The sequence below is a fragment of the Falco rusticolus genome, chromosome 3, assembly GCF_015220075.1.
Source record: "Falco rusticolus isolate bFalRus1 chromosome 3, bFalRus1.pri, whole genome shotgun sequence".
NCBI classification, from domain to species: domain Eukaryota; kingdom Metazoa; phylum Chordata; class Aves; order Falconiformes; family Falconidae; genus Falco; species Falco rusticolus.
Genome location: NC_051189.1, coordinates 17,632,518 through 17,643,683, shown reverse-complemented (window position 1 = coordinate 17,643,683; position 11,166 = coordinate 17,632,518).

Sequence of the window (11,166 nt, the reverse complement as noted above, 5' to 3'; positions counted from 1 at the left end):
CGCCAGGGCAGCGCTTCGTGCGCATTTCAGTCCCCTGCATCGCCCCTAATATCAGTATTTACACTGTGTTTGTGGGCAAGTTTTTTTATGCTTATAAATGTGTTTTAGAGATATATTTGTCACAAACTTATTGATAGAAACGTAGAGAATCTAAACATACAAATCTAGAACCTTGGGAAAACATAGAGTATATATAGAATGTTTTATGTTATATGGGAGTATATATGGCAAACACTACGTATAGAAAATATTATACAGAGATTGTTTTCTAAATGTGTGCTCCATATATGTGTATTTTATACCTGTTTTAGGTATGTATAACATGTTTAAAAATTTTTATAGATCTAATATATATTTTTAATATATATATAAAACGTGGTTTTATATGCATTATGTTTATATAGATAATGCTGTTTTTCTCTGTTGTAGATAAATACGTAAGACTGAAAGATATATATATATAACATATATATATACCCCCCAGTATTCTATATGAAAGCACGTGTGATCTATACAGGTCGGTTTTTGAGTGCATGCACTGGCAGTGGTCAGCTCTGCACGGAGCGCTCCAGCGCCAGGGGTTCTGCATTCCAGCCCAAGCCCCGCGGTACCATCCCAGCCAGGATCACTCTGAGCCCAGCCGCGGCTCGCTTTGCGAATACGGGACATTCTGTGTCAGGCTGGGGACGCCTTTGCCCTGTGCTGCGGCGCGTGTGTCTCGAGGCGCTGATTGTCATACTGCCAAGTCCGGGGCATGGCTGGGCAGCTGGGAGCAGCTCCGCTCCCATGGGAAGTGGGAAGGGGCGGCTGGCTGTCAGGGTGGGGTGGCCATTGGCCTCGCCTGGGGGCTGAAGGCCGAAGAGAAGAGCGGTGGCGAGCGGCTGGCTGCGGGGCCGGGATAAACTGCCCTAACCTGGGTCACGTTGCCAGCCATTCCCTGGCTGCACTGCCTGCCACTGCGGGGTGTTGGCATCATCTGGCACTTGCGTCCGCCTCCGCGGTGTTGTGTGTTCACCCTCAAAACCCCAAAGAACTCTAACCAAAACAAATGCTCGAGGCACAGGGAGGGCTGCACGTGGCGCTGCTGGGGCTGAAGCAGTGGGAACGCTGCCAGGCAGGTGCCTGCTGATGCTGGAAGCTCCACACCAGAAATGTTGGCCACCCTGGCCACCCCATCTCCATCTCCTGCTGCATCTCGCCTGGACGGGTGTTACACAGTGCTCAGTGGGAGGAAAAGTGAACCCCCCCAGCTAAAAGCTGGCATGTCTGAAAGGTGCTTGCAGCCCCTGGGGACAGAAGGGGCTTAAGAGTGGCAGTGAGCCGCAGCACATGCAAAACTTAAACCCCAAATACAAGAACACCAGGGCCGAGGTCTCCTCCTGCCCATGTGAGCCACGCCTTCTGGGCAGCGGTTCCACCTTCCCTCGCAGGCAGTACCAGCTATTTTTTGGGTGTCAGGGGATATTGTTTAAGCTGCAGGAGTGCTTTGGGCTGCAAAATCATCTTGGGCAGCTTTCTTCTGCAGTTTAAGTGCCCTGTGCCTTCAACAAGCCAGCATCATCCAGCAGCATTGCTGCAGGTGACATTGCCCTCCACACCAGGAGACCAACAGTGGAGCTGCCTGGGGTGAGGCAACCTCCTAACAGCATCTTTGAGCTTGGTGTGTCCTCAAAAGGCTGTGGCCACGTGTCACCCACGTCCTGCCCTGCAGAGTGGGTTAAGCCAGGCAGATCCATGTCACTGAAAATACCTTCATCCTTTTAATGAGGATTGCTCTGCAACTCTGAAGTGCAGGTCGAGTTTGGTCTGCAGAAGGGGATGGGGAAAGAAATGAGTGCTAGGGAAGGCAGACACAGGGTTTGATTTGTCCTATCTCTTTTAAAAGCCATCGTGATCTGGGGTGTTAACCTGAAAGCACCGTCAAACCCTTCGGATCAGCCAGGGAGCCGCCAGCAGTCTGCAGCAGGTGGTCAGCTGCTGACTGAACGCACCGTGTCAGACCATGAGCCGGCAAGAGCCGTGGGTTCCACCGAGCAAGGGGCTTGTTAAAACCTTTGGAGATTTTAACACGGTGTAGCAGGAAAGCTGCTGCCATCAGCACCATAGGACAGCCTGAACCCAAGCTAAAAAATTTTATGGTTGAAAAAAACAACAAAAAAAGGAGAGCGAAGCTTGCTGTGCAGAGCCGCAGGTGTGGAGCCAGGGTTAGCCGGGCTGGACCAGCCACAGGCGCTGACATTTTAGAAGTGGTGGCACAAGCAGAAATGGGAGCTGCTGCTCTGGAACACGGACCCTTTCCCTGGAGACCAAAATAGATCTGCTTGCAGCTGAGCTGCTCTGCTCCCACCGGCCAAGTGCAGCAGCCATGGTCTGCATGGAGCGGGTTGTGGAGGGGCGGCTTGTTTGAGGGCTTCTCCGACAAGTGCGCTTCCACACGGGGTGTTGTAAGTCAGCAGCCTCCTTTACTTATTTAAGCCTTTACTCAGCAGGTACCATAAGCATTTAAACTCTGCCTTCAGTCCTCCGCAGGCCATTGACATGCAGGGGTTAACGAAGCAAGGGCAAACCCATGCACGTGCCTGGGAAGGTGCACAGATTTGCAGAGGAGCCCTGCCCCTGCAGAGGCATAGGTTTTGTCCAGAGCTGGTACATCTGTAACTGATCGTGGCTCCGTGTTTACAGGTCTGGGAATCGGCAGCAGAGGGATTAAAAGCAGCATGTTTAGCTGCGAAAGGAAAACATCCCTCTTCCTACACCAGCGCAGTGGCTCTTGCAGGGGCCTCACTGCAGCACATCCATGTCCATCACGGCCAGTATTACCAGCTTTGTAGAAACCAATCGCACGCAGCTGGCCTGGTGTGCACATGTGCATGCACATTGCACAGGCATCAAAGCAGCCTCTTATGCCTTCTCCTGGAGCTCCTGCACACAACCTCACCTCCCCAGCCTTGAACCCCTCCAAGGCTATGCTCTTCACGCTGAGGAGTGAGGTTCATCTCAGGGCACGCAGTAACCAGGCAGGGTGGCTCTGCCATTGCCCACAGCTGGTTGGAGCCGGGGTGGATGCACCACAGCACAGTTTCTAAGGGAAAAACTGAATTTTTGGGATGAGCTGGTTACAGAACAACATTGCCAAGTGGCCACAGGGTGCAGTTGGAAGCGGGCACAGTCCTGGGGCAGTGGTGCAGCTGCTCTGCACTGGGGGTAGTGAGGACGGTATTCCAGCAGTGTCTTGACTTCAACCTTGTGTAGACTCATGGTCAGCACATATAGATACCATAGGGGAAAGCTAACGCTGGAAATCACCTCTAGCAGTGAAAATGGGCACCAAGGCTGTGGGTGAAGGGTGCTGCACTGGGCAGCGTGTAACAAAACCCAGCAGCATTGGTTTACAGAAAGACAACGGGTTCTTGTGTATTAGTTGTGACTCATTCAGGTTCCCACAGGTAAGGAAACCTTGGGAGAATTATCATTGTGGTCATTGTATCATAAATGTCTGCATTAAAGAATGCATTTCCCACACAGGAATAAAGCCAGGACCCCTCTTTCAGAGCAAACGCTGGGCAACAAACCCTCATTCGGCACATCTTACAGGATCCTGCCCACGCCACAGACTCGGGCCATCCCAGATATGCTCCCACCACCTGAAGGGGAGAGATGAGGAGCCTGTGTTTGGCTGTGCCAGCATGTGCTCTCAAACCTCAGAAGTAAACATGTCTGTCTTACCCAGAAAATGATCCAGCTGATGGATATTTCCTCAGGGAGACAGGTCTGGTAGTCTCTGTTCCCCTGCCATCCCTGGCTGGGCATGCCGGCAGCTGAGCTGGCACGCCGTGGTTCATGCCGCTGCAGGAGGGTTTGCCATCTGGCAAAGCCACGTAGTGATGATGACGGGCATCTAACTTCATGAACAATGAGTCATGGTGTGGCCAAGCTTTATTTTCCTACACCTCTGTTCCCTGAAAGCAGCAACTCACCGAGCGAGAGCAAATGCCAGAAATAAGCTTGGCTCACTGGCATGTGCGTTACAGGGATGCTTTGGGGGAGCTGGTTTTCCCCTGGGACCCTCTATTCTCCTGTCTGGATGCTCACGGGTATCCTGTGGAGCCTTACCTTTCTCAAGAGAAAAAAGAAAAATCTGGCATGTGAAGGAAACCTGTAGAAGAGCAATTCAGGTGATAGGATGAGAGGAAATGGTCTCAAGTTGGACCAGGGGAGGTTTAGGCTGGATATTAGGAAAAAGTTCTTCACCAGAAGGGTGGTCAAGCATTGGAACAGGCTGTGCAGGGAGGTGGTGGAGTCACCATCCTGGGAGGTATTTAAAAGATGTGTAGATGTGGCACTTAGGGACATGGTTTAGTGGTGGTCTTGGCAGTGCTAGGCTAACAGTTGGACTCAGTGATCTTAAAGGTTTTTACCAAAACTAAATGATTCTATGATTCTTAAAATTCAGTAGGTCTACCCTGGGTAAGGCCTCACTTTGGCCCCAGGCATGGGAGGGGACCCTCCTGCCCCTGCCTGGCAGCCTCCCAGTGACTACCTGTTGGACATGGGTCTTTCAAGGTACCCAACAGTAAATCTCTTTGGGATCCTCCTGGAAGAGGGATGTCACACAAATGCCAATGACATAAATGCCTCTCACCACGGACTCCTGCCTGTGCATTACCAGATCCTGGCTGCAGGTGGGCAAAACACAGGTCTAACAGCAGTGACAGTGGCACCTGGTGAGGTACACTGTTCTTCTCATCTTCAAAGCATTAACTGGTGAGAATTAATCCTCATACCAGGCAGATGAGTCTCATGACCCTTGCTCCACAGAGAGACAGAGTAAATGATGTGATGAAGGGTGAATCAGGTCATGGCTGCAATGAAATCACGGCAGTTCCTGCTTGCCCATCCCATGACCATTAGGCCCTATGTACTCATCAAGGAGGCAGCTGGCATCCAAGGCGGTGCGGGAGCCAGCCTCTCCTCTGGTGGCAAGTCACGCAGCTCACAGGTAGGTGCTGGGCCATGACTCACCTTTGGAAGCAAGTTCCAGCCCTGGATGTGGCTGGGGAGTTGCAGGGTGTATCCTCTAACAACTTGCTCTCAAGGTCTGATGGTACAAGACCACCCAGTTAAGGATGCTGGAAGGCTGAAGGAAGCAGCTTCTGGCAGGATTGGGGCGCCAAACCTTTTCTTTGTCACCTTTGAAAGTCTGAGCCCAAGATTTTAACCCTCTGGATGGGGTCTTGGCTGCTGACGCTGGGGTCAGAGGGTCGTTTGTGTAAACCACTAGTGGGGACTCAAGCCAGGAGACTGGCCCCGAGGGCAGATTTGGTCTCACCAGCTGCTGCTTGACCTTGGGTGAGTTACTTGATCTCCCCAGGCAGAAGCCTACTCCACACTGAACTGGGAGCAGCGCAGAGCAGCAGCTCCTTGAGAACTGGAGGGAGAGGAGCAACATAGTTTCCTGGGCAAATACCTGGAAGCAGTTTTAGTGTGAAAATAGAAAATACTTAGGAAAAGTAAAATGATACTCTGGCTTTACCTTGGTTAACAGAAATGTACCCCTAAATGCAGGGTGATGTGGTTAGGACGGATAACAGGGAAGAGAAAGCCGCAATAGTACTGGCAGTTCCCCGTGCACAAAAGACAAACAGCGGGGTGTTGTCTGCAAGCCAGCTTCCACGTACGTCACGCGATGGGCCAGCCTGCCCTCCCTCCTCCCTGCACCATAGGTAGATCTAAAGGAGGAAAGAGCCTGGAAGCAAATTCATGTTAGCAAACTGATTGAAAAGAGGAGCAGACTGAGGGACTCGTGTCTTGTCAAATTGGAAGTATATCTGGAAATTATTTCTTGTGTATAGTAAATTGTGCATGATGTAGATGACAGCAGGCTTGGGGATTTGATTTCATAGAAAATATATATTTTCCATGTCAAAGGGCGTCCCCACCTCCCGCCCGTTGGGTTAAGCCCAGGATTTTGCAGCCAGGAGTTGTTAGTACTTGACATTCAGTTCCACAATGGAGAAGAGCAGGAGTTCAGAGCTACAGTGGGCGAGCAGCCAGCAGCGCCTGAACTGGCCATAGCGACAGTCCTGCAGGACACATGTTTCTCTGTGGGACAGCAACGTACCAAGCCAAGAGCTGGATCAACTTCAGGACCTCCCTGAGGTCTGTGGTGGTGTGTGTGCTGCACTGCCGGTGCTGGGGAAATCAAAAGGCACCGAAAGGCACTAAACTCTGAGGCTATCATGCCTGTGAAGATCAAGTCAGAGGTGAGGTGGGCTTGGCCTGGCTTTGGTCATGGCTGACCTCCTAGAATAATCAGTGAGCTCCTGTAATTACCCTGGGGACATCACATAGTGGCCATGCCTTTCAGCTCTTCTGTCCTCCTTGGGGCACATCATGGCTGTGGCTCTTACAATGGGTCTGAAGTTTGTTACTGGCACTGCAGCATTTTCTGTGGGTTTTGTGGCCCCCTGTGCAATGAGCATCACTGTCTGGTTGCCCTCAGTCTCGGGGGACCCAACTGGGTGACCTAAATTCTCCCTTTTTTTGCCCACTGCTCTCGTTCTCTCTATGCCTGTTACAGGGAGGTGGCTAACACCGGGTACTTCCTTTTGCAGCCTCCTTGCATCCTAATTTTCCTGTCTCCTAGAGGATTTGGAGCCTTCAGAGGTGGAATGATGATACAGTCCAAGAGTAGAGCCTGCTGCAGAGGACGGATGTCCCTGGAAGGAAAGGTAGGAATGCAGATGGAGGGAATGGAGTGTGAAATTTCTACCCTTCTGTCCCTCCAGCAGCCTGCAGAAAGCAGCTGCTTCCATTGCATGAAGAGCCATCATCCCCAGGCAGGGCAGCTTCCGAAGGTGAGAGGTGGCCCCAGGTGAGGTCTGGGAAGGTGCCAGGGGGTTACAGCCCTGCCCACTGGGTGTGCTGCTGCTCCAGGCCCCTTCAACATGATGGGGGACAAAATCTGAAGGTAACCTTTTGCTGTCGGGCCATACAGCACATCTACCCTCTCTCACAGGCTCTGAAAGGAGCTGTTTTTTCTCACTGGCTGTTAAGCGAATGCGATTTCATGGTCATGCTATAGAAACCACCGCAGCAGAAGCAGCCTGGGAAGTTTTTCCTGGCTAGATTTAAAGGTACCCCTTAGCTGACCCTTTTGTCCTTTACATGTTTCTAGCCCAGAACTACCTGTAGTACAGAACAGCTAATTTTTCCACATGTGAGAAAAGTCCTCTCTTGCACCAGCAGCTGCTTCCCACGAAAGCCAGAGCTTCAGCTGCTTGGTCGCAACACAGAGCCCACAGGGGTTTCTGAGGATGCTTGCCTCCATGTCTGTGGCAAGCTCCAGCCTGGGTTGCCCTACATTTTGCTTACCTCAACACCACCCTGCCAGTGTCAGTGGGATGCAGCCAGCATCCCTGCCTGATGGGTCGGGCCGTACAAAGCTGCTCCAGGGTGGCTGGGTCTCGTGGGTGGCCGCTGCCCTGCGCAGCCGTGGGAGCTTGTTGCAAAGGGCAGCGGGGCCATTTGCTGTGTAAAACTCCCCGTGGAGGGAGGAGCACGGTTATTAGAGAGTTCCGATCCTTCTCCTGGTTGGTAGGATACACAAGTTTTCCTAAACACAGCCTGTCCAGCTGCATTCCTGAAGCACAAATTCCTTGCTGGCGTAGCTCACCCGGAGTGTGGCCAGGAATAGTGCTGTGGCTTTGTGTGGGATCTCTCCCAAATACATCTTTAATTGAACAGGGCCATTTGGCCCATGTGCTTGAACTCAGACCAGGAGAGAAGTTTTGTAATTACTGGTCTTTTTGCCATTTTCTACCCAACACCATCTATTCTTTATCCCTCACATGTATGACTTAGAAGCACCACCGCTTTCAGCTTTGTTTTCTGTTTCTCAAGCATCTGACGGATGCTGTGCATGTACCACTGCCCTCTATAGGGCTGTGCATCAGGCCAGTGCAGGTGCCAGTGAGCAGGGACACTGGTGGAGCCACTTTCTTGAGTTAATATAGTTAAGGCTTGTTGTCGTGCAGCTGGAGGTACTAATTTCTGTCTCTAAATTCACATAGCTGAGATTCAGCTGGCTACTCCTAGCCGCAAAGAATGCTTTGCTGGAAGGGTAGTTGCCAGCTTTCTGATTTTTATCGTAAGTCTTGTGATAGCTAGCTTTCCTTTGACAGCACCGATATCTGGAGCATGGTTTTGGGGTGAGAAGCTCAGCTTATGTTTAAACCCAGAATGCACATTTGCAGCCCTGTCAGTCGCAGAAAGAAGCTGCAAAGTGACTTCTAGCATGCTGCTGTGGTTGAAAAAATGCAAAATACCCTGTGCTCTGGTTAAGAAGACAATCAAAAAAAGAATATAATGCTTTTTAAGGCTAAGTTGTGTACTTGGCACTGGCAATCTCAGGGAAAGATGCCGGTGTACCAGGCCCTTCTGTTGTGGAGAAGCTACCCATAATCTTGCGATCCAGGACTGCAGGGATTCAGATGTCCTGGAATAGGTGACAAATTCTTCCCTTCACTCCTAATAAGTGCTGAGGAGGGCACAGCTGCAGTGGTGAGCTCAATGTGCCACCTCTTATGCTCAGGACCTTTTCTAGAGGAGCAGGTAGGGGAGACATCAGATCAGGTTGGCTCCTTTCCCCTGCCCTGCCTATCACTGCCCACAGGCAATCTTAATGCCAGCACTCTCAATCTAAATACACACAAGCAAGACATTTTTATAACCCTTTCCTTTTTTTTATGAACAGTTCCATGAAAGAGGAACATTTTCTGATCAGACCTCCTGCTGAGGACCGCTGCACATCTGAGTTTTTCCCTTCCAGTAGGTAATATGAAGACGTGTCTTAGGAGCTTTGGCTTCATCTCTCTCAGGCTTGGTATTGCTCCAATGGAGGCAAAGACTTTGTGGCTCAGCAACCACAGTTTTTAATCCGCTTTTTTGTGTGCTTCCCTGTGCTGTGTGCAGGCATAATCACAGTGGTCAGCCCGGGCTTTCAACTTCCCCCTTGCTGCCTTGTGATGTTTACATGGTGTGTAGTGTTCTGCAAGCTTCAGATAAACAGAAATAAAAATCAGTGTTGGTTTGCTTTAGAAGAGTAACCCCTGGAGTCAACAGCCATTCATTGGTTGTAACCTTTAACTCTCACACCAAGAAGTGACTTTACAGAAGAAATAAATAGAGTATCGACTTAGGGTTCCCATGTGTCACACTGTTTTCACATGAAAGCATTAACAAACTAAACGCAGCATGGGAATGAAGCAATAAAGCATCTGGACTGTCTTGGCCAGGCATGGAGTTGAGCGTGCCTGATTTTTCCAGGAAGCAAGTGAATTTGCAGAGAAAGTGCCAAGGAGTCACAGCAGCATCAGTGTTATTACAAGGAGGGGATTTTCAGCACACACAGTGTGGAAATGATAATGGGTGGCTACTACATCTTTAGGATCTTTCAGTCTTTCTGCAGGCAATGGGAGCCCAGAGACAGCCCAAGAGCGACACTCTCCAAGGTGTTTTTCATCAGTCTGAGGCTGGTAGCTGCAAGGAAAGGGCACAACACTGGTACTTGCAACAGGAGGAGTGAATTCAGAGTTTAAGTCCATATTTCTTCTGCTACAGTTATCTCTTTTTGCAAGTTTTAGCTGGGAAAGAGGCAGTCTTCACCTGGTAAAATCGAAGGAAGATCTAAGAAATACCAGATCTATCTTTACAAATATCTATTTAGCGGCTTGATTTTAAAATTTTAAAATATAATTAAAACTGCAGGAAATCAATCAACTTGCTGCTTTGAGGGTCTTCCCATTCAAAAGACAAGTCCTGTCTCTTAACTGGGGCTAATAGTGCAATTACACAGCCTTGTGCCGAGTTGCTTGTCTCAACACTTGGTTGATGGGCAGAAGGATTTTTTGGAGAGTATCACGGGTGCCTTTCCCAAGGTTGAGGTACAAGCTGTGACAATCCCTCGAAGTCACAAAAAGGCCCCTTTATATGTTGGCAGGGGTTCAGGTATTTGGGGTTGATGGAAAAAATAATTAATCCCTTCCATAGTCAAATTGGGATATGGGGCTGCAGGATTCTGAATACCTCAGCAAGCTCAGCAGGCTCATAACTCAAAAGAAGCCCAAGTAGGCCATCTGTGTGGCTGGAACATCAATTTTGGTTTTTTTTTATTGGCAAGAGCTGGTGCGCATTAAGAGCCTCTGAGCTCTGCAGAAGCAGTTAGGTGCTTTACTCCGCCATCACAAATCGATCCTAAAGGGAAGAAGAAGTTACCTGTCATCCTTCCTTGGCTCATGGTAAGATATGTGAGCTGCCACATTACAATTATAGGCCAGTTCAGGAGAAAATTTTGTCCCTCTGATCCAAAACGCATCACCTGGCCCAGGACAGGACCTTTCTTCTGTTTTTTGGCAGTGGACACACACAGTTGCCTGGGTTTAACAAGTCCCCGTGCACAAGGAGAGCTGCAGGAACGCCGTGGCTCCGTGCTCTTTGTGTGCACCAGCTGCGAGGTGATGCAATCTGCCTTCCCACTTGTTAAATGAGGTCAGATTACCTTGCATTTCACTGGAGTCAGAAGTGCGGTCGGGGACAGTTACTGTGGCTCAGCTCACAGGCAGGAAATTATTAAATTTCAGTAATTAACTGCAAGAATGAGTCTGTCAGTTGAGTCTGTCTCAGCCTGTTCTTTAGGTTGCAGGTCCCTGGGAGCAGGAGCTGCTTTTCTCAGAGCTATAGTCTCTAATGTGATTTCCCACCCATATTGCATTGAAAGGTGAGTCCTCCTAAATTTGCATTTAATTTGGATGCTCTTCTACTCTAGCTCACCAGGGGTTGGCCCAGGCTAGGTGGGACACAGTAGCTCTATCAACCTGAGAGTGTAAGAGTCTCCTCTGCTGCTGCCAGAACAGCTAATTTGGCCTTGGCAGCTGCTGTTGGCAAGTTTCCCACTGATATTAGTGGAGCAGGTTTTGTTCTTAAATTTGCCATCCATGTCCCTAAGGAATACCCTAGTTTGAAACTCTGTGGTGGTTCATACGAGGCTATTTGCTGATATTGTCCATCTGCGGACCAGTAGTCCTCTTCCTCCAGCCCTATTGTCTGGAGGCAGAGCTGGCAGCCAAGAAAAAACGCTTCCCAGCAAGCACCATCCTATTTACTGGG